This window comes from Mya arenaria, chromosome 16, assembly GCF_026914265.1.
Source record: "Mya arenaria isolate MELC-2E11 chromosome 16, ASM2691426v1".
In the NCBI taxonomy this organism is placed as follows: Eukaryota; Metazoa; Mollusca; class Bivalvia; order Myida; family Myidae; genus Mya; species Mya arenaria.
The window spans coordinates 42,865,551-42,889,458 of record NC_069137.1 but is presented as its reverse complement, the minus strand read 5'-3'; the positions used below and the strand labels follow the sequence as shown (position 1 = coordinate 42,889,458).

The 23,908-nt window shown below is 34.0% G+C and overlaps 2 protein-coding genes and 1 long non-coding RNA gene across 6 annotated transcripts in view; 2 read left to right on the top strand and 1 right to left on the bottom strand.

The window, feature by feature from the left end:
* Positions 1-7,021: 7,021 nt before the first annotated feature.
* Positions 7,022-8,521, bottom strand: LOC128221072 (uncharacterized). The gene is made up of 3 exons (XR_008258886.1): positions 8,396-8,521; positions 7,775-7,897; positions 7,022-7,101 (listed from the first exon to the last, which is right to left on the bottom strand). It is a non-coding gene; the product is annotated as an uncharacterized LOC128221072 (long non-coding RNA).
* A 5,920-nt stretch (positions 8,522-14,441) lies between these two features.
* The window catches only part of LOC128222064 (uncharacterized), a 31,492-nt gene continuing 22,025 nt past the window's right edge, over positions 14,442-23,908 (top strand). Inside the window, exon 1 of one of the 4 annotated variants that reach the window (XM_052930841.1) lies at positions 14,442-14,564. The gene's annotated coding sequence lies outside the window, so the exon portion shown is untranslated. Of the gene's footprint in view, positions 14,565-19,303; positions 19,436-23,908 lie in introns of those variants that run through there. The other 3 variants (XM_052930844.1, XM_052930840.1, XM_052930842.1) reach the window with 3 other exon arrangements.
* The window catches only part of LOC128222063 (uncharacterized), a 48,293-nt gene continuing 38,892 nt past the window's right edge, over positions 14,508-23,908 (top strand). The window contains exon 1 of the mRNA XM_052930839.1: positions 14,508-14,644. The gene's annotated coding sequence lies outside the window, so the exon portion shown is untranslated. The remainder of the gene's footprint in view (positions 14,645-23,908) is intronic.

The window sequence follows — 23,908 nt, the reverse complement described above, 5'->3', positions numbered from 1 at the left end:
CTTTCTTTAAGACTGATTAAAAATTTAAATGAATTATATGTTATCCCAGTCCCGTTGTGAGTTCCAGGAACGAAGTACTGTCCATTTAAGTTGGCATTATAGCAGCTTTTATACCACCATGCCCCGTGGTAATCGTTAGCACAGTTGGATACACTCGACTGATCCATATCGTGGTCGTAAGTCGTAAATGCCATGCCGTCATGGTATGGGGAAAATAGGTAAGTAGAGCCCACTGAAAAAAAGTTGTTCAGTTTAATGTAAAAATTTAAACACCAATAAAATAAATTAATAATTCTTAAATCAGTTTAGTAATAAATTTTCATTGTAAGTTTTTTATCTTCGAAAACGTTTTTCTTTAGATATATGTTTTTGGTTTGTTGACACAGACTATCTTGTATCTACCTGTACTGTAAAGATACACACTTATTTACAGATAAACTGATGTTGTTTTACCCCACCCAATCCTCAAAATTTGTCAACAGCTTAGCATTGACGTCACTCAGTACCTAGAAAGCGACCTGCTATCAAGCGAATCAGACTTGTCTCTGATAGTGATAGATGATTGAATACCAATGTATCATGAAACAAACTCATAAACTAAGAAAAATGTTTTTATAAAATGAGTTTCCGCAATTGTTTTGCTAACAAGTTCGACCTTTCAAATTTTATTTAATAAATTGCGGCGTAGTAAAATAGTCATGCATCTCTGCCCTTTTTAATATGAAAGCGCTTTGTGCATTAACTAATATTATTTGGAACATAAATGCATTCATAAAATTTTAATAATAAAGTGTTGAGATTAACAAACGACTTAATAATTAACTATAAAAACAGATCGGGGAACATTAATATGCACAAACTGGATCTTGAAAGTTGACAGCTGCGTCGTCAGCAATAATTTTGCGTTTGGGGCGTCCCACGGGTTGCGGCGTAGAAAATACTTTATTTAAAAAGAGGGTATTGAGAAAATTTAGTCAAAATTTAATAAAATTCCAAATCAAGCATAAAAGAAATAGAAAAAAAATGTTGAATTCAATGTAAGACCATATCAAAGAAAAACAATCGCCACAAGTGAAAATATGTTTGTCTAGGGTTCTCTTGAAAGATAATACAATCTGACACTGAAATTAACAAGTTTTTTTTCTATTAATCTAGAAAAGAGATAAAAAATGATCTGATAAAAGAATAGACTAAAGTTAGTACGCATGCGCAAATTTAATCCATTTTAAAAAAAAACAACATGTATTTTACCAATAAAATAGAGTTTAATTTCAAATATTCAACATTTAATTTAAACCTTAAAATATATAAAAATTAAACATACTTATTTGAAAAAAAATAATACAGAAACAAGCACAGTAGTCAAAAGTTAAACATAACCCCTGTTTAATGGCACAGGGTAAACGCCAAAGACATGCTCATAAAGGATTAATAGGTACCGCCTTGGAACGGTCAGTAAAATGTACATTTACTGGGGATGTATCGGAAGAAAGATGAAAAGAAAGAATATCAGGTTTAACAGTTGGTGGAATGTCAAAGGAATTTCAATTGAAAACATACATCAACAACCTTCGTCCTACAGTATGCAATATATTTTCAAATAAAAAATCATACTTAGCATAGAGTTAGAAATATAATATAAAATTGATAGAATTTGCAACCTCATAACAGTTAAAGTTTGTTCCGATTTTTTTTTTATATTTAAAAGTTAAAAACCGTATGGGTACAGGGCTTAGACGTTGTAATTTAAGATACCAGAAATTGAAATCATACAGTTTAATGAGTCGACTCTTTTGCCCACATGCAGCGTATAGTTTGAGCCAGGTCCGACACTAAATTCCTCGTACACGTCATACAACCTCGTTGCGTTTGGTGTTTGCAGTTCGATACGTAACGTGTTCTTTCGCCGTGACGTTATTTCGTTCAGATAGCGCAAACCTTAAAGGCAATACACAAGTAATGATGTTATAAAATATGCAATTGTATCGTTTTTCCAAAGACTTTACATGTCTTATTTGTGCAAGTAAACAATTAAGAAATATTGCACACCATTAAGGTCATATGACATTATAAGGACCGGCCAGTCAGCCCTCGAAAGTGTATGTTGACACGGCGGGGTTGACTGGCCGGTCCTTATAATGCCATATGGCCCGAAGTGGTGTGTTTCTTATATTAAACCGATCATTTTGTATAACCATTTAATATTTTTAACGCACTTTTGATGAACTTAATTAAGCAAATAATGTTAACTTGCGACCTGTTTGGCGTTTATGAAAATCGCAAACTGGACTCACCAGTTTAATAAATTCATCGGTCCATATGACATGACGTTAGAGGTCCAAAGTATATTCGGCGAAATCCGGACCGCCAACATATACTTAACATATACTTAACGGACCGCTAAAGTCACAAAAGTTGATTGAATCATCAAACTACAGTGAAATATGGACCGATTGCCTTTTTAATACTATGAAGGACACATTTATTAAAAGTATAATACGTATGTATAAGTTATATTGGACTTCTGTATTTGGCCTTCAAGTTTCTAGGTACATTTTTTGTACTACTTGACATTTTATAATGTATACCGCAAACTTTATAAGGGAACATATGTAAACAGGAGTGGATCACATCGTAAGAACCAACAAGGGGTGATTTATAGCGCAACAGGAATGTCAGAATTCATGGAATAACCTTCTCATGATAATATATTATTGACACCAACTTATCAGAACCAAACTGACGACAATTTCGTGCATGTTAACACCGCATACAGCATTATCCGAGATTTAAACAGATTAACACCTCTGTTAGTTAGATAAATATTTCCGAGTACTTCCAATAACTATACCTAGCCAAAATCTCCATGGAGGTCTCCAAATCCATTCTCATAGCTGCTGAAATTCTTGAAAAAATCCACACTTCCATCGACTCTGTGTTGAAACACCTTTAAAAAACATAACCGTTTACATGTCCTAAATACTTATTGTACAGTCAAAATAGCGCCTTTAAATGTTGATTTTCTGTTTAATCTAGTTATACCCTTAAGTTAAACTCGTGTAAATGGAATTGTGGCTTTAGCCCACAGTCTTAATACCATATCCAAATTGATGTTGTGATTCAGTTGACATTCAATGAATGGAGCGACTGATAAGTAATGTCTAATTGAAACATATAAACACTTCGTAAAACTTTTTGTATACATAATTATTATTCTTACCGTCCATCCACCACCGTCAGTGTCCATGTCACAGAAAACGTCCACCAGCGTGTGTGTCTGCCAGGTGTCCATCGTGTATACGCCAGACGGCCAAGAACGACCGCTATTTAGCAGATCTGAACAATCTCTAACTGTAATAAATGGTACTTTTATTGTTTGGTCAAATTTCACAACAACCGGGCAAATTTGTTTGTGTCTGCCTACTGTCAGCATTCTTGGTTTCGTTGCAGGAACGAAACTCCAAAACCGCGAAAGGTACAACGTGCTGTTATCAGCTCTCTTTTGTCGACTTTGTGTGAGGGAGGCGGAGTAACACCTACCATGTGTGATAAAGGAAAGGCATAGTTCCTATTTCCCTGGATTAAACTGTTAAGTGGATTAAAAGAATCTCTATATTCTTTCCGAAGCCGTTACCAAACCAACGAGCAGGTTTCTGGAATATACCAATCTGAGTTAAATCTACTAGATGTAAAGGAGGACTCGCCTCTCCTACTCCATGTAAGCCTCCTTTTTCGTAAAGGTTTCCACCCTTGGAAACCACGTTTATTCTTTGAAATATCTAACCTGGCCACACTCTTTACGATATTTGACTTGCGGAAGCGTCTGGTGCTCCAACGGATGCAGTATGCGGATCATTACCAACCAGGCGTGGTAGAGTATCACCCATAATCTATGAAATCTCGATCACTCGTTAAAAGCAATCCCAAACTTGCCTAAACGGTGCAGAATTCATGCTGTGTTAAGCAATCAACAAACTGAGTAAGGCAACACAGTACACTGCAAAAGCTTGCTATCTCGGTTTAAATATCAAACTTGAGCCTAAAATATACGGAACCAATAATCTAGCTGGTTATTGTTAACCCGAGAGTAAAATAGGTGAATTACAACATTTAAGGTTTGATATTAGTCTAGCCAACCTTCCACAACACATTACCATTAAAACCTTTAAATCGATTTAATTATTAGCTATGAAGCAGGTACGAGTGTGGCATCCGACTTCGTCTAATGTTACTGATCACAAATATTGAGTAGGTGGAATACCACGAATCAAGGTTCGGTGGAGGTCACGCCTACCTCCCAAACGTTAACTTGCCATCTCGACAAACAAACTTCCGAAATTGGCTCCAATAAAGGTACGAGCTGTGCTTGCTACTCATAAAAGTGAAGTATGCAAAGTGAAATTAAACAACGCAGTTGTGACAGAGGAAACGTTTATTTACAATAACATATCAGTCACTACCCAACGACATTTAAGTTTAGAAAGTGAACAGACCTATGCCTGATAAAGTATTTCTGATTGTTCTTTCCTAATGTGGAGTAAATGGTGAACCATAAACAAAGTTCAATGAAGGACACGCCAACATCCCCAACATAGAACGGTCAACTTGTTAACTGACCAACTCGATATCTTGACAAAAGGTTAATCGAAGTTGGCTCAGCAGTAAGTACGAGCTGTGTTTGCTACTAAAAAAGTGAAGTACTCGGAGTACAAATAACAAATTGTGGCAGAGGACACGTCCATTTACAATAACACAATGTCATATCGGTCACTACACAACGACATTTATGTATAACAAATGAACAGACCTATGCCTTTTGTTATGGTTATTTCTCATCTTTTGTAATTGATAATTTTATTTTTTTCTTAGGCCGAGGTTTATATCTAAAATAGAGCCTTTGAGTTTCATTGTTTCATCGGTATCGAAATCTCGGGTTACTAAATTGAATTCACTTTTATCATGTTTATACTTAAATGCTTGCAGTATTACTCATGAATGATTTCTACAAAGGTCAAACTTGAGGTTTTGCTTTAAATACATGCAAATAAGACACGGTATTTAAAGGACAATTCTCGCCAGTTACTTTAATGTTAAGAAATTACATTGCCAAAATTTCTTTAAATGCCGTCGTCAGATTTAAGATGGTTTGTTAAAACTTTGGTTGTTATGATAGAAAGTCAATGGAATTTTGTGGCTATATGCGATTTAACTTTTAATTCCAATGACTGCTTTTAGTGGGAGCATTTATTGTTAACTTACCCTAATACAAACGTGTGAGTGATTAAGTATTTAGTATATGCTCATGTATAAATCTTCAAACAATACAATCATGCTTTTCGTTGCCATTCTGCTGACGTCATCACAAGTGTCATTCAGCGATGTAAAAACAATGCCATTAAACAAAATAGTTCGTCAGACGTTTCTTTTATTGTCTGAAAAAAAAAACCCATAAATTTTTGTCATCAACACCACATTATCATGAGACGTTTTCGTCGACAAACAACATCATAAAACAAGTAACATACACCTCAACATGGATATACTGTACACTAATAATATTTGTTAAGATAACACTTACTTATGCTGCGAGTGCACAGATGATCGTTACACAAATTTCCCGGGCAACATTCATGGCAGTTCGTCTGTTCTGGTTGTTCGATAAAGCGACTAACGATCCTAGGCGAAAGACCCTGTGCTGAACACATCTGTGGAATTCAATTTGACTCATTTGAGAAGCAGCCTTAAAGCGCCATTCCGGAAATAAAGGTGGGCAGACTGTGATTTTCGTCTAATATATACATATAAACGAAGAAGTTTATTAAGCTAAAATGCGAGAAGTTATCGAATAATGCACTTTAATGTATCAACAATGTCGTTGTGCTGTTTTGACTCTGTTTAAAAGTGTTATTTTTTAGTGTTTCCTTCCACAATATGTATACGTTTTAGAAGTAAATTGTCACAATAGAGCGTCGATACATGGTTGGTAGAATAATGTCAAACATTCTGGTACATTACTTGTAACCCTTTGAGGAAAATTGCCACCATAAAGCCTCGATATCTTGTTGATAGAATAATGTCAAACAATCTGGAACCTTAGCTGTTGCAAATTTAAGGTAAATTGTCACCATAAGGCATTGATACACCGATCCATTGTTGATAGAATTATGTCAAACATTCTGGTACATAACTTATTACACATTGGAGGTAAATTGTCACCATAAAGCCTCGATATCCTGTTGATTTGGTACCTAAATTGTTTCATTTTGAGGTAAAAGGCAAATGTCAATAGAGGCAAATTCTGATTTAGTTTGATATTGGAAGAGAATTGCCAAGAAAATAAATCAAAAACAAATCTGATAAAGTTTAATATTTGAAGTAATTTGCAGCCATAAAAATAAATTCAATGATGATTTGGTGAAAATGCATAACAAAATTCTTCTTCAATTAAAACTCACAAAAGTAATGCAATTCTAAAAATGTCTGTTATAGATACAATAGAAAACTAGGTTTATACTGTATAATGCAGCACTATTGCATCGATGGTATACTTAGGAGCAACTCACTGTGCTAGGTTGGCACCCCATTCGATATAAAATACCGTTGACTGTAGCTGTTGCTTCCATAAAGCATGACTAGAAAATAAAACAAAATAAGGTGCATCTGTGTTTATCTGGAATATAAGACGGTACAAATAAAAATAAATGTGTGTTTAGCAAATACGAATAGTTTGGAACTATTTTATATTCGTTGACATGAATTACTTTTATGTTATTGTTAAATATTCCATTTGCATCTTACAATCAGTAATTGTTGTTTAAGAAAATAGCAATTTTTGGCTTGACTCATATATTATGCATTTTGGTTACCTACCCAGATGTACTTCAATAGCTTCATGGCTCATATTGTTCTTACATATTCTTACATGTTCCTTTATATGCTTAAAAATCCCTGGGTCATATATTTTACATTTACTTTCCTTGATGACTGCTGAATGGCTTCCTTGCTTATAGATTTCATTTACCTGTCCCGATGTGCACTTCTGAGTCTGGTTGCATGTTGATGGTGTCTTTATATTTTGGCAACTGTAACACTCGAGGGCATCTACGAGTTAAAAGAGTAAGAAGGAGATACTCATTTGTAATGATAGCTTAACATTTCATCAAAGGTGAACGACAATGCCAAAAAGGAGAACTATATACACAAATTTAAAGTATAAAATGATAGCGTTGATAATGTATACATTCGTCCCTATATTGTAGCGGTTAAAAGCAAGGCTTAATCATCGAGACAATGCAATGGCGGGCCGAAATTTAAAACTTTTTCTTCGACTAATGTGAAGGTTCTTAAAACGTCATATTACTTATGTGGTGTTCATGACAACATAATGGTTCTACCAAACAGACTAAGGTAGCAACATTCAGTCATGACCCAATAGCTACAATACAATACACGACCTGTTAAGGGTATTAATCCCTGACTCTATTACACTATGACCAATAACGACTAAAGATTGGGGCCATACATCCGCGGTGTAGGAAGCTCCGTCTATAGGCGCATGGTATGATAAATCTTGACCACTAGATACACTCTTTACTTTAAACTCAGATAGCATCTGTTTTTATAAAATGTGTCTCAGAACTCTCAGCAATATTATAACATGCAACAATATTGCTTGTTTTGAATGTTTGAATAACTGAGAAAAGTTTTGAATTTGCGATATACAATTATCTGTATCATTATAAATCAGATATACAAAACGTTACTATACACGTACAGATGGGAGTGTCGCAGTTTTGACCAGTGAAATCCCCATCACACACGCACGTAAAGTTGTTGGAAGCGCTGCTGAAACATGACCCGTGAACACAAGGGCTCGGACTACAGGTGTTCCTGGTGGCTTATTAAACACAAATGCTTCTGTTTTATATATAACAGCTTCTAAAGAGAGTTGCATACACATGAGCAAAATACACATATGAATATTATTTTGAATCAAAATAACTTTTTAAAAGAATAAGTCGATATCGATTCTGCTTTATTATTCGTCCTTTATTCACTTTATGTTTTTTTCATATTTACTAATTTTTACAAAAAAAACTATGTAGTTTACGTGAATAAAAATCTGTGCTGCTCTGTTCTTATTATCTAGGTCTTCTTGTTACAAGTTGAATCTTCAGAAAACTTATAAAATGTTTTTTAACAGATCGTCGTTTAATTACGCTGATATCTGATCGTAGAAACATAGGATGTTACTCCCTTAGTTACATGTGTTTGCGTCATGATGTGTTTGAGGTACATCGCAAAAGATGATATGATTATACTGTTCAAAATCAAAAGCAATTAATCAGTAGAATACGTTTATATTTGGCAATTACTTAATTAGTGTTTCTCTTACATCGATCTTCCAAATCAGTCGCGAACACTTTGACAACATTCACAATCACAAACACTGAAAAATACACAGGACAACATGAAAACATGAATGATCATATGTTATTATGAAAATTTCTCAACATTTTGCCATCATGTATTATTCAGTTATAATGGATGGACGTTCACATAAAGATAGTAAAAAAATAGAACTTGCCAAATGCAACCAAAACCATCGCTTGATTTCACTAATAAACAACAAACACCACTTCTTTCAGCAAATCTTTATATTAAGAAGCAGTACTATAAGATGTTATCAGTTTTCTTCTAAATTGACCCAGACTAAGTTGATAAGAAAAACATGTGCGGTTTCTTCTTTTAGAGAGCTTATCTAAAATCAAATGAATGGCTAAGCTGGCCGGTAGCGTCGTAACAAGAAAAACGGACTTAAGCGTATAACTAACATCGTTTGCAAACAAAACATTCTGGTGACGAATTAAACTATGAAAACTTATATTTTTTCTTTATATTCAAAATAAAACATAAGGGACCAAAATGTCTCTGTTAAAATTCAGTAAAGGGCCGAAACGTCTCGAGTCAATTAAATCTAGGGGAAAATGGCAGGGCCGAAACGGCTAAGGGACAGATTTGGTAGTAGGCCGATTTGGTAAGGGGCCGATTTGTCTCGATCCCGCTACTTGTGTGTGTGTGGGAGGGGGGGGGGGGGTGCATGCGTGCGTGCAAAGATGTGATCGATACCAATCAATGTACACTTTTATTTCATAATGTTGATTATCGTTCTGTTTAATAACGTCGTGTTCATAAAACATTGCTAAGGATTGCGAGGAAATTTAAAATGAATGTACGCCATTACATCCTGAGCGTGTTAAAAATGTCTTTTTATGTTTGTGCCATTTAAATAACATATCGCAATCATCTTATAGTCATCACATATCATACTTACTAAAATAATTTCTACATAATACACCCTCTTTTGGAATCAACAATCCCCTGCCTCATTTCTTTAATAAGGAATTATATTTAATCGATCGTGCCTTTGTCACTCGGCTGCATCGTGCCTTTGTCACTCGGCTGCATCGTGCCTTTGTCACTCGGCTGCATCGCGCCTTTGTCACTCGGCTGCATCGCGCCTTTGTCACTCAGCTGCATCGCGCCTTTGTCACTCGGCTGCATCGTGCCTTTGTCACTCGGCTGCATCGTGCCTTTGTCACTCGGCTGCATCGTGCCTTTGTCACTCGGCTGCATCGTGCCTTTGCATCGTGCCTTTGTCACTCGGCTGCATCGTGCCTTTGTCACTCGGCTGCATCGTGCCTTTGTCACTCGGCTGCAAACAATGAGACCTCTGTTTGCTCCAAGAACCATCAACTTACTTGTTTAAGAAAATATTGAACCAAGGGCTTTTTCTGCCCTTTTTGAGAAAAAAAACCTACACATTTTAGAAACTTTTGCGACGCGAAATAAAGCGAAGTTGGGAAATTGTATAGTAAAAAAATGCATTTCAATCTTCTGCGAATGCGGAAATTATTAAAACATGTTTGTCCCTTTCAAAAAGCCTAAAACGGCTGATATATCAATCCTATGGGTATTAATATCTCCTGACATGTTTTATTTTTTTACTAATCTCTGAATGTAATAAAAATCGACGAATTCTGAATTCAATTATTCCCAAAGTTTAACTTCACACAATTAATTAGGATGTTGAAAAAACCATTTCAGGTAAAATACTTTTATTTCTTTAGATTGGGATGTTTTCCTGAAGATTAGAAAAGATCACGTATTTTGCTAGGGGAATGGGTTCGAAAGTCGAACCCGTGGGTACTTTAGAAAGAGGCCTGTGAAGCCATGACTGCATGTTAAAATAAAACAGACAGTATTTAATGGTCAAAAATGGTCAAGGATGGTAGCGATAATTCTTTACCTCAATAACTATTCACTTAAAACACCTACTTGACTGCATATCAAAACGCTAATTTTATGACTGAAGTTTGCCGATATATTCTTAAATTCAACTGAAATGGACTTGCTACTTGGCCTTGTACCAGGCCACGCCCATTCTCGAAAGGGATAGGTCAACACATTTTAAGAAACGTTAAATTAATTAAAAATACCGCAGACATTGCTTCCAAAGATGTACCTAATCCAAACCTTTGCCGCGAATGTTGCAAAGCTTGGTCTTGTACTCAAATAAGTATAGCTGCTTACCATCGAATTCATAAAGCGGAGAACCATCTTACAGGTGTGATACATGGAGTACCATCTTAAGGTGTAATAAGGCGGAGTACCATCTTACAGGTCTGATAAGGCGGAGTACCATCTTACAGGTGTGATAAGGCGGAGTACCACCTTTCACCTATATTAATAATATTTGTCATGTGTTTCCGTTCCGGATAGAAAAATCCGAACCGAAGGCACCTGCGTTGCCAGGTAACGAGGCTTGCCGAGTTACCGGCAACGCAGCTTGCCCGAGGGTCGGTTTTTTCTATCCGGAACGGACACACATGATATAATTTTTTCCAGCATACCTTAAATCACATTGTTTTGTGAAGAAAATACATAAATAGCGCTTTTTGTATATTTAACCAGAAAGCGCGTGCGATGATGTTTACTGACGTCATGACGCGCAGTAATTTGTATTCACTGCATACGTCAATAAGTTCCTTCGACATCACGACTTTTAAGGGTTATTTTGTTTTGTTTTGTAAAGTCTATTTTTTTTAAAGTTTATGTTAATGGACATCATCTATTTAAATCTCATAATTATGATTACATAAAGTGTATTATAAAAGAAATTGAAATTATTACGTCACAGCGCGTGACTCATCTGGCATGGGGGATGCCAGATGGAGTTTTCCAGCACGGCTGAATTCGCCGGAAATGTCTATCCGGTGTGCTAGAAATATATATCTCAACGATTGCAAATGTCGGTTTTTTGTTCAAGCAACTCACAAACGGTTATCGTTATGGAATCCTATATCAGGTTGTGTCTTGTTCTCTCTAGAGTTAAGAAGCGAAGCATTATAGCCAGATATCGTAAAAAATGCGAAAACCTTTTAACTGCTTTAAAAATATGCTTTTTACTCATTTCTTAAACTTGGCCAAAAGCGGTACGGAATGGCCCTCCGACTGCATTATGTTTTGATTTAAGTACTTATGAAAGAGAAGAAGGTAGCAGTGTATTAGCTTTCAAGTGGGGTTGAGGGCACGAACATTTCCGAACAATTGCATGAACCAAGGAAAAGCTCGCTAACTCTGTTTAACGCACTCTATCTGTAACGATACAGAACCCAACATGCTACGACTACTGAAGTTTGGGGATAACCATCAACCAGCTTAGTTAGAGGTTACGTCAATCCCCCGTTTGTTATATAGGTCACCATCCATCATCTCATTTAAATGGCTAGCAAACAAAGATATGGAGCAAGTGATAATCCGAGTTCCAGCTGTGTCTGGTATTTGCTAGAGTTATGTAGTTTAAGTTCAACCAATTTTGCACGCCCACTTTACAATCATTTTCAAAGTGAATATCAATAATAACAAAATTTATTATGAAAGAAGAGGGAGTTAACCGTTGCAATATCAGCTGTAAGAAAATTATACTAATCTCCTATCTTATACAATTATCTATCACGTTTCTCAATGGCTGTTGAAGATAATATCATATTCTAATTGTCCATACGCATTTAAACGTGAACAAAATGTACATTTTTGTTATGTGAATAAGAAAAACACCTACTATTTTGCAAGTTTCATGAAATTACTTTAACATTTCTAACTTTAAGTTAACACACCGTACATTTGCCCACTACATTATCATCATCATCATCATCATCATCATCATCATCATCATCATCATCATCATCATCATCATCATCATCATCATCATCATCACTAACACCAACAACACAACCACCACCACCACCTCCACCATCACCACCACCACCACCACCACCACCATCATCATCATCATCATCATCATCATCATCATCATCATCCATAAATCATACATTTCAAAAAGTCTTTTTAGATAGGTTCTATTTGAACAATGACGCTTTAACTTAATTAACATTTATCTGTTCTACATTTTGCATTTACAAACTTAACAGAAGGTGTCTTTTTAAAACCTAATATTGTATTAAACGCCTTCAGGGAAATCGATTTTAAAAGAAGATCACATTTACAAAATAGTATACAAAGCATACCCAAACATAAAATATATTTAGGACAATCAATACTGCCTTTTCATGTCTTTCCCACTGATCTATTGAGCTTTAAATCAGTCATGAAAGAGAAGAATCTGTTTATGATATTCACCACTGCTTAACGCGTATCTGTTAAGAAGCGTTACCTTTTTGGTGAATTTTGATATCTAATGCAATAAAAAATATAACAGAATCACGCACCTTTAATTAAATTCATCCTGTGCCAAGAAATTTATTTTAAATAAATTATTTGCATTTGACTGAAGGTGTTTTCCATTCTGTGTGTGTATCAGAAAAGATAATTTTTCCTTGGCATGAGTATGTTATTTTCTAGGTTTGATCTCTGACGTTGATAATAATAACTTGTTATTTATTTAGAAAGTTGATAGTATGATGCGCTAATATCTTAAATCTTGATAGTTGGCGAAGCTGAGCGCACGGAGAGAAGGGGTTGGGAGTGGGGGTAAACATTTTAAATCGATGCTTGTTTCGTTGGTATTATTCTTTTCGTTCAAAGAAATTATATTGATAACTGACCATGGCGTGTCTTATAAAATTATAATCGACATTTGTATCATAATTCAAATATAGTTACGTGATGGATATAATTTCAGTTAAAATGACTATTACATAAATAATATGGACTTCATTTGAGAAATAGAACTGTAAATCTTTATAAAGGATCTGCTTAATTGAAAAAAATAAATATTTAAAAGGATTGATTACTGTTTTCCCTAGGGTGATATGTACATTTCAATCATTAGGAACATTGCTTCAAGACAGCGTAAACACTCAACTTTATAAAAGTCGAAAGATACCCTGACTGGGCTGTATTTAAATAAGTATTCATTCCTTAGAAATTCCATATTTGATAAAAAAAAATGCATTTTTGTTACAGATTGTCGAATTTAGTGTTTGAAAATAAAGAATTATGTTTTTGAATATATATGCAAATTCAACTCTACAGCACAATTGTACCTGTGGAACAATACAGTAATGGGTTCTGATTTTTGGTATAGAACAGAAGGTTATATTGAAATGGGATATTGTTAAATGCGCGTAGTCACATAAAATAAACCAACCTAACCTACAAATAGTTGTACAAGGAGTGTATGATTCAAAAGCTTGGGGTATATATCATGGCATTAACTGACTTATATCCGTCATTCATACCGTAGTTTCTCATCTGTAACGGAAACACACTCAATGAAACATATGGGGTTAAGTGGATTCAAGTGTGCACTTTACTATGTGTCAATAAATTTACAGAATTGATCATTTGAAGGTCATTAGGTCTTTTTCATATGGGCATAGTTTTGACACTTTTCAACATTACCTCTTCATCTGTAATGTATTCTTAATATATAATCTGTGTTATAAACACAATCAACTGTATATATGATAAATACCACTTGTACCCAATTTTTCTGCATAATTTAGAAAACAGAACATAAGATTTCATTTCGTTTTTCGTAAGGTGAAGTACAATTAAAACGTACGGAATTTTTGTTAAAGTTAATGCAAGCAGCGGCGATTTCTATATAACTTATATATTTTCAGAGATTGAAGGATCTAGGAATACACAAACTGCGGTGTTTGTTTGACTTTAAATGTTCCCAACATTGATATTTAAAACTAAACTGAACTTAAATGTCCCAAATTTAATATTAATCTATTGCATTTTCGAATACAATCTTCAAAATGTCACATTTGAGAAAACAGCTTAACACAACCCATTCCTTTAATAGGGTTATGAAATCTACACCTTGTTTAAAATCGAAACTTGAAATTCCCCCACAACTTACTGAATTGCGCACCAACGACAATTTGCTATTGGACTTGAGAGAAGAACGGACTATTAATTCTCATTACGACTTAGATCTTTATTGAAACAGGCCTGAGAACGAAGGATTGGGTGTTTAAAATCAATATCCGTACTTGTTCTATTCAGGTCGTGCTTATTGATATCTGCAGGTAAAATATGAAATAAAGCAAGAAATACTCAACTAAAGGAGAATTATATTGTATTTAACGACTATTGGTTCTTCTATAAGGTAAGACATATTATAAACCATTGTAATAGTTTCATTTTTAATTTGTATATATTCTTTGTGAACTAAACTTCTGTATGTATATTATATTATTTTGACTACCAAATCTTGAGATCACTTGTATTCATTAGTTCACCACACCACAAATAAACATTGACAATTAGCTAATTACCCTTTTGAAGTTCATATATGATATCTGATATAAAAGGTGGAATAAAGCAGGTAAAACTCAACTAAAATGGAATTACATTCCATTTATCGACTGTTGGGCCATCTATGATGTAAGACATACTATATACCAGTTAAAATCGTTTCATTTAAGCAATTAAATTCCAGTTTGTATACAATCTTTGTCAATTATACTGCTGTTTGTATGATTTATTCTTTAGACTGCCAACTCTTTTGATTACTTGCATTCGTTTGTTCACAAGACCACAAATCGATATTGACAATTAGATAATTACCCTTCTGTAGTTCATATAACATGAACGTCAATCATTCTCTATTCAATATGCTATCATTGGGGAATCTTAATTCAAATACAGAGGAATAGTCCTAGCGTTTTGAAAGCTATTGAATTGAGATTATTGATTCATATCAAATGACAGACAGAAACATGTTAAGATCGGAAAGAATGTTTGCAAAAACCAACGCATAGTATTTAAAGCTTTAGTAATGAATATATCTAAGAACATCTAATTATCCAATCGGGTTTTTTTATTTACTTATTACCCTGTTTAATGACAAACACTCCAACCTTAAAATAAAAAAGGAAGTGCAAACTTGACAATATCGCAGTTTATATGGTACTTATCAAAGTTATACATGTTTTTGTTTTAAGATGCAGTATGTCATATAAATTATACAAACACTTGCAACATTTCCTCAGTAAAGATAAAAAATTGTTAGGAAAATGTAATGCTTTATTACTGGACATAATTATGTCGAAATAGTTAGTAATCGTTGTGTAGAGTTTTTGATCGCTGTCAAATAAAATTGGTTAATAAGAAGCGTCCAGGAAGCCTAACTTAACCTTTTCATTAATTCATCGATCCTAAATACAAACAACTTGACACGCACAAGTGAAGACATGTTCATTTTATATTACCTTCGACTTACACTTTTGAATTGTAATATATCTTGTGTTTTAATTTTGTTCAAATATCTTAAATTGATATTTTAATGTAAACAAATAAAAAATTTCCGACGTATGAAATAAACCAATTAATAACATTGTTGAATTTAAGAAAAATCTACTTACGATGAGTCTGTGATACGGCCCTTGCTCATATTCATATGCCAAGAAGGCATGGTACTGACTTAATTATTTCAAATTTTGGATTGTACTTGCTGTATACATACTCTCATTAGGTCAAACAAAGAATATAAATTTGTATCACGAACAGCAATGCTACATGTGTAAATACATTGCCATATGCTGTTGAGATAAGCTAAGATAATTTTATGCTAAAGCTTTGTCAGTAGTCAATTGAAGGAATTGTTTCGTCCTTGATATATATTTCATATACGTTTATGTTTCATGGGATCACAGAGAATAAAAACAATACTTTCCAACATTGACGAGAATGGCTTTCATAACTGAGGATATGAAAATGAAGATGCATAAAAATGACCAGAGGTGTAAAATCGCTACAGATATTACAACGAAAACGATTTGTCACTATTGTACAATACCGCAGAAATAAAATTATATATATATCACAATGTAATAAAGGCCAAATACATTGCCTCCTTAACGTTCTAAATGGTCAGAAAATCTGTAAGACTGCACATGCATACATAAAACTATCTTTAATTGTAACTTTCGGTGTCATCGACTTTGTTCTGACAGCGTTCTTATGACAAACTAACCTGTTATTGAATTGTTCGCTCCCGTGTCTTAACAAGTACACTTGAAAGAAGCATTTTAAGACAATTTTAACGTAGTGTAAACGTTTGAGTTGAAAAATGTCTTGCAAAAGTCATGCTTTTAAATGGGCTTTCCATTTCAAATGTAAAAGATTCACTTACTATAACCCTTTCTTTCATGTGGAATACAACTGGTAAATGAAAAGTTGATTTTAACAAAAATGTTTCTGTAATTCAACCTCTGCTCATTTAGGTTCTCCACTGACAAGGGAAAATAAAAACAAATAGCTACTGTTTATATTTAATATATATATTAAGAAGTGTTTGATTTAAGTGATGCTTATCAATTTTATCATGTTATACATACATTTTAAATTATTTCTGATGATACTTTGTAAGATTTACGCTTTCTGATTCATAGAGTATTTGGTTAAATAACCGTTTTGTTAGTTTTTGTAATAATCTGATGTAATGTTATGCTAAATCAAAAACACTTCACTTGAGAGTTCATCGCAAAACAGTCGAAATTTTGCAGGAAAAAACGATACGACTGTCTAAACTATTTTTTTTTGTTAAAAGGAAGTTATAGTGCCATTTGTCAACTGTTTCTTTATTGCATAAAGCTTGTATAGTGAAACCTGAATACGAGTCATATTTGAATACTGGTCGCGTTGAAAACCTACCTCAACCGTGAACAGTATTACCAAATCTATAATATCAGCAGAATTGTACAATTTCGTTATGCAAATTCATCCAATGATTCATTTTTCCGTTATGAAAATATATCGATTGATTACCCTTGCCTTTCATTTTCGTATCAATTAGTTCGGTGATTGGCTGAAATCTTTCACATGATTCAAGCCATGCGAACTCAACACGTCCATTTCAGTAAACTATTGAATATTAAATCTGAGTAAACTAGAATGCTTGTTTTGGTTAATATTTTTTAATCATAGTCCATTTTCGGTTTCGTTGATTGCAATGGGTTATTTAAGTGGATATTTTGGTCAAAAGTGTCAAACTTTGACACATGGGGATACTTTTTGAACAGAAGCATGCGGTGTCATTTATATATCTTCAATTTTACCTTAACTTGCATATCATTCACGCGTTCTCAAATGATCTATATCAATACAATTTACACATGGTAAATGTTATCAATTATTTGAAAACCGGCTTAAGTTTAGCTATATCAGGTTTACCACAGGGCAGTATATATCCCGTTTATGTTCACTGTGGTTTGCCTGCCTTTTCTCTACTGTATTCAAGTGTGGCTCAGGTTCTTCCCAAGTAAATCGTATTACTGAAGTTATTACTCCAATGACAGTGTGTGTGTGCTGTACGAAAGTTTGCGAAACACGGTGTAGTATAGTTAAAGTTTATTGTAAAAGTCTAGATTACACTTTAAACTTGTTTAGGCTCGCTGATAATCGTATATATCAATAATACCGTTCTATCGTTCGTGTCATGTTAAACTTGCAAAACGTACACATATCTAGGTGACTAAGTGCACAAACAGTAGCCTATACGTACACATACAAGTACAAAAAACATTTTGCAGCCTCAATATTGTTTTGGACGACCGTCATTGAAACGACTGGTTCATTCAAATTGTGTGTTTTATAATGGGTCGTGAAATATCTTCTTTATCTTTTTTAACAAAGTTTAAAGTAGATGCTGAAATATAATTCAAATTGTGTGGGATAAAAATAACAATATATATTAAATTACTAAATTTCGTAGGCTAACCTATTGCGTCGAGAATAAAGTTAATGTAAATTCTCGTAATATGAGTCCCAAAGCATTGTTATTCCGTTTCAACGTGAATACAGAGTGTCAAGCTGTTTTTAGTTTTGGGTTTCAGGTAAATTGAAAATGACTTTCGTTAAAAATGTTTTATGGTTGATACTTCTTTAACATGACTTCAGAGCATCGTAATAAAACATGATTCACATCCAGGTCAAGGTCATGTATTCGCATTTTGACTTCCTTCTTCGGAAGCGTTTCTTGTTCGATCTGATTTAATTTAAATACCGAGTAGCTAAATTAAACTTCAGTTATGTAAAGTTAAATATTGTTGCAACTTGAATGTACCCTTTTGACGCATATCGATGAATGATTTTGAGATAGGGCATCACCTTTTACTTTTAAGTAACGTATTACGTGGCAGAACTAAAGCCGGAGGCACATTTTTAACGAGACAGTCTGAGAGAGTGAGGAGGGCTGCCCCCCCCCCACCCCCCACCGAAAGTATGAATGTCAGTACTGGAACGACTTGCGTTTTCTGGTTATTTGAAGGTTGTTAAAGACAATAATATGGTAGCAGCAAAGCTGTATTTAAAGTTACAACATGTTTCATATTGGTATTAATGACTCAACCCAAGGGCAATTCTTCCACGTCCAGAATAGTTCAACAAATAATATTTCCTAAAGCCCCGGACTCTCCACATAATGCAGAAAACTCCCTATGCGTATGAAATTTTAATTAATACGGTTTGTAAACAGTGAGTTTTTGTTAGTTTTTATGTATTTGAAATCAAGTAATAAATCACATCTACCATAGTGTCTTTTCAAAACCTTTGTTTGCTGTAAATGGACGTTTCTTGTATATTATGTTTTTTCCATGTTTTTTGTTATCACTATGTTGAAAATGTTAACCATTGCAACTGCCTCGGTGTGCCTCAGTGCGGCTACGCGCCTGCATTTAACATGATCAATTTTGCATATTTTAAAGAGTAGGAATGACACCGTGATTAACCAATGAATGCGAAATACACACGTGACTCAACGCCACTCAACGCGACAAAATAGCTGCTTATTGATACCGGCAATAGTTTGGCTAGACGGCCATGGAGTGAATACATTAAATATCCAGGTTTAAACAGTGCGCTTAACATAAGGGATAAGGAAAACGACTCTTAGTGCGTGAGCATTTTATAATACTGTTTTATTCAACACTTACTTTACTGCGTTCAAAATATCGTTGAAACCATGTTTTCATCGTGTTATGAACAAGAAACAACGTAAATATAAAACCCATATTGACAAAGATTCAAGATTCAACTTAGTTATTAAGGAATTTGAACACAAACATGTTCTCATTTCATAAAACATAGTGTATATACATACATAAAATGATAATATGACAATTAGTCCTTGTTATAAAACACGTAACTTACCATATGTATCTTTTGAACGAGATTAAATTAAGCATGTACATTTACATGTAAATCAATAATAATGTGAGTACCGGATGAAATGATCATACGAAGGGAACCCACCATCTTTATTTGGTATGTTTGGAAATCCAATGTGTTACTATATTTGCACAGCTGTGATCAGAGTGCGGTTAATCATTTTACGTAAATAGACATGCGCCCAAACTTGATCTGGGCAGAATTTTAGCAAACGCAAAGGTCAAGCCATCAGTTACCTTTATATGTTTATGATTATGTAACTTTTTCCTTGCACCCTGGTGACCTGTATACGCATGCTCCTCACAAACTGAAAAACGTCTTAATAAAAACATGTTTAGTCATGTAAAAATACGTATACCGTCTTATAACTTGTATCATTTTATTACATCATTTTAATTTGTTTCATAATTATTCGCATATACTTTGATTCGAAACAAACAATAAGTCGGACGTGACGCTGATGAACAGAACAGAAAAATACATTTTATTTAGACGTGTACATTATTACGATAATTATTTCCTTGTTGCTGGTCAGCATAACATACACTATACACATGCAATATAGTGTATCGTTAATATAAAAAATATAACGAACTTAACAATGATATATATTTCTTCACAAGGCGTGTAGAAAAAAATGGCAAAATTAGTTTTTATGGAAAATCGTTAATTTGCTTCACATCTTATAATACATTTTGCAAAGGATTAATGTAGATAAAATATACAACTTTGAAACCTTTTATGTTTTTTTCTTCAAACCAATGCAGACCAACGGCTGTTTAAAATTGAACATTAAATATTTGTCTTTGAACCAAATGAAATTAGTTTGTCGAGCAATCATTACCTGTAATTATTTTTGTAATGTATTGGAGATCAACCCAAGAACTTTAAAAAAATATCAACTCAGTTAGACTTTACAAAAATATCGTTGAACACATTTATACCCCGAGTACACAGTCCCCGAGTATCATATATAGTTTCGACTTCTTTAACGACTTTGCCTCTTCATAGGCAGATGTGTCATCAATTTGAAATGCAGACACACGACTGGTTGAAGGAAACGTGAAAACTGAGATTTGTCCTTGAATGAAATGCAATATGCTTGTGGAGCATTCATTACTAAGTATGTACTTTGTTAGTAATATATTGGACTTTATTACGGTGAATTCCAGTACTTAAGAGGGCACATGTTTCACAAGAACTAACCGATTTAAGTAGTTAGACTCCAAAACAGCATACCACTGGTAATGTGTATCATAATCGTTTAATCGTTTAAAGCTTTTTCTTTAAGACACTGCACAATGGTGTGAATAAAAACCTCTGTCGGGGTTTGTATCATTTTTAAAATTATGTTTCTTTAAATTATATTGATGAAATCATCGTATTCATGTAAAACCAATATGACTTTGGTTTTTATCGGTGCTAAACATCTGTGTTCCGAAAAGACACTCTGAATATGTCTGAGTGTACATCTGGTATGGTCATTGCCTGAGGTTAAGTAGGTTAAGGTTGGTACGCGCATTTAATCCTACTCTGCGTAAGTTAGGTGATTTTAGGTGCAGAATCGTAGAACCTCACTAAAACCTACACACACTATAGTCACATGTATTCGCGTCGATGTGTAGCGATTTTGCAAAACATAAATGACGACCGGTTTCAGTAAATTAATGGACACAAGTACAAATTGTCATAACTTTTTATCATTTCAAGCATGTATTTAACATATTAATGATCAGCAATATAAATTTAACAATATCGCGTACGGCACAATGACAAAAGTTGTACATCGAATACCGTAACAACAACTTTATTTTTTATAGGCACAATGCTATGAACGCTGAACGAGAAAAGCAAAACGTAAAAACATAACAAATAGACACGCATAAAAAAACTAGTATGGAATTAATCATATTGAACTTTTGTTGAAAGAAGAATTCAGTGGAACAGGAAGTCATTTGGGTTTAAAATCGTATGTACATATAGACATCCTAAACATTTATATATAATTAGTAATTAATAATATAAACTAACAAATTTGACAGTCGTTTTAAGTACTAATCAACCGGATACATTTATCACCTGTAAACGATCTATACTGTCGGAGCAGAAGTGCAAAACTCTTTTGAGTACGATGCAGATATTCAAAGATATAATCTTATATATTTCACCATAGAAATTTAAAGGTTTCAATTATGTTTTAAATAGGTTTTTGCATTGCATAAAGTCATCATCATCATCATCATCATCATCATCATCATCATCATCATCATCATTCTTGTCGTAATCGTCATCGTAATCGTCATTGATACCATCATCATCATCAGCAGCAGCAGCAGCAGCATCAGCATCAGCATCATCTCTATCATCATCAGCAGCAGCAGCAGCATTAGCACCATCATCTATCAACATCCAACATCAGTCATGACCCAGATAAAGATATTTAGAGTGTGACTCCATGGACAAAAACTCTTCTACCTTAAGAACATATATCCCTTTATATACCATACTTCCCTATACTTTATTCTTCACCAAATTAGCCAAAGGTGTCTTTCAAGTTTTCTTTAAAATAATATTGAATTAAACGCCTTCCTTATCATTTGTGAAATTGATCTCAGTTACAAAAAGAATAAAAACACATTTACTATTTTTAGGACAATCTATACAGTTTTAACATTTCTTCCCTACTCATCTTTCCTGTTTTAAATTAGTCTTGAAATATAAGAACTTGTTTATGAAATTCACCACTTTTTAACATGCATCTGTAGACGAAATAAATTCAAAGCGTTACGATTGTAAATTTTGATTAAACAAGTAGGTAGAAAAGAATCATGAGCATTCTATTAAATTGATCCAATACCAAGAACCTGTACGTCTGCAATTTTGACAAACTTTTTTGCATTAGATTTATAGTTTTTACATGTTTTGTTTCTATCTGGACATATAATATTTTCCTTTGCATAAGTATGTTTTTCTCGGCTTAGGTAGAAGGATTTCAAAAGAACGCAAAATATCAACGTTGAATAAAATGATTGATTTAATTGGCACTTAAAATGGTTTTCCCGTACAAGACAAAAGTATCGGCGAGATATCCAAACATTGCAAAACAGCATTTGTATTCATGTCGAGAGTTAAGCTTAGTGTAAGACTGCTTTAACGCTTTTCATTCCTATTTTCAGTTACACCCGCCTTGCATGACGTAATCGATTTTTTTATTTGCTGCAGCATAAGCATATGCGAACCATATCAAGTCTCCTCTAACGATTTAAAATGTAAATAATGATACCCTTATTTAAACTAGCTTCAGTTTAAACTCATTATACTTGAAACTGTTTGAGAGCCGAATTGTCAATAAATTGAATAATATTGCTGTTTAAACTATCCCGGATGATACTCAGTTAGATCTACGCTTTCTGGTTGATAGAATATTTGGTAAAATAACCGTTTTATGTTTTCTAAAAATTATCTCATGTAATCAGACACTACGATAGTTTAGCGCAAGACAGTCGTAACTTTGTCGAAAAGAACGATTCAACTATCTGAACTAACTGTTTTGTTAAAAGGAAGTGTTAATAGTTTCATTTGTCAACAGCTTCTTTATTGAGTACGATTTGTATAGTGAAACCTAATTATTTGGAATGATTGCTGCATTGAAAACCACCTGAACCGTGAACAGTAATATCCGACTTTATAATATCAGCTGAAATTTGACAAGGTTACGTTTGATTCAAATGCAAGTTATATCTTTTCACAAGGCATTTAAACAAAAACACATTCAACAATATCTGAACATTCTGACAAGCTTAATTTTATATTGGATTACGCGCACCACTCATCTTACTGTTTAATTTATTAGAGGCTTATATTGTTTATTTTGGGTGTTAGGTAGATCATTGTGTATTTTCTAACTTAATAACAGCTAGTATGTTTTAGATTAGTTTAAGGAGAAAGGGATGTCGGAAAAAATCACTACAAAAATATTCAAGTTTTTATATACTGAAGGACGTATTCAGTTGTTTTATGTCCGCCCGGTTAGCTCAGTCGGTAGAGCGTTGGACTGTTAATCGGACAACCCGGGCTCGATTCCCGGGCGGACCAGGTCACTTCTGTTGTGATTGGTTATGAAATCCTTTCTACGACCATTCGCACTGTACCACTGCCCCTAGCATGTACAGAAGTTGTCAGTTCCTTGCAGAAGTGAAGG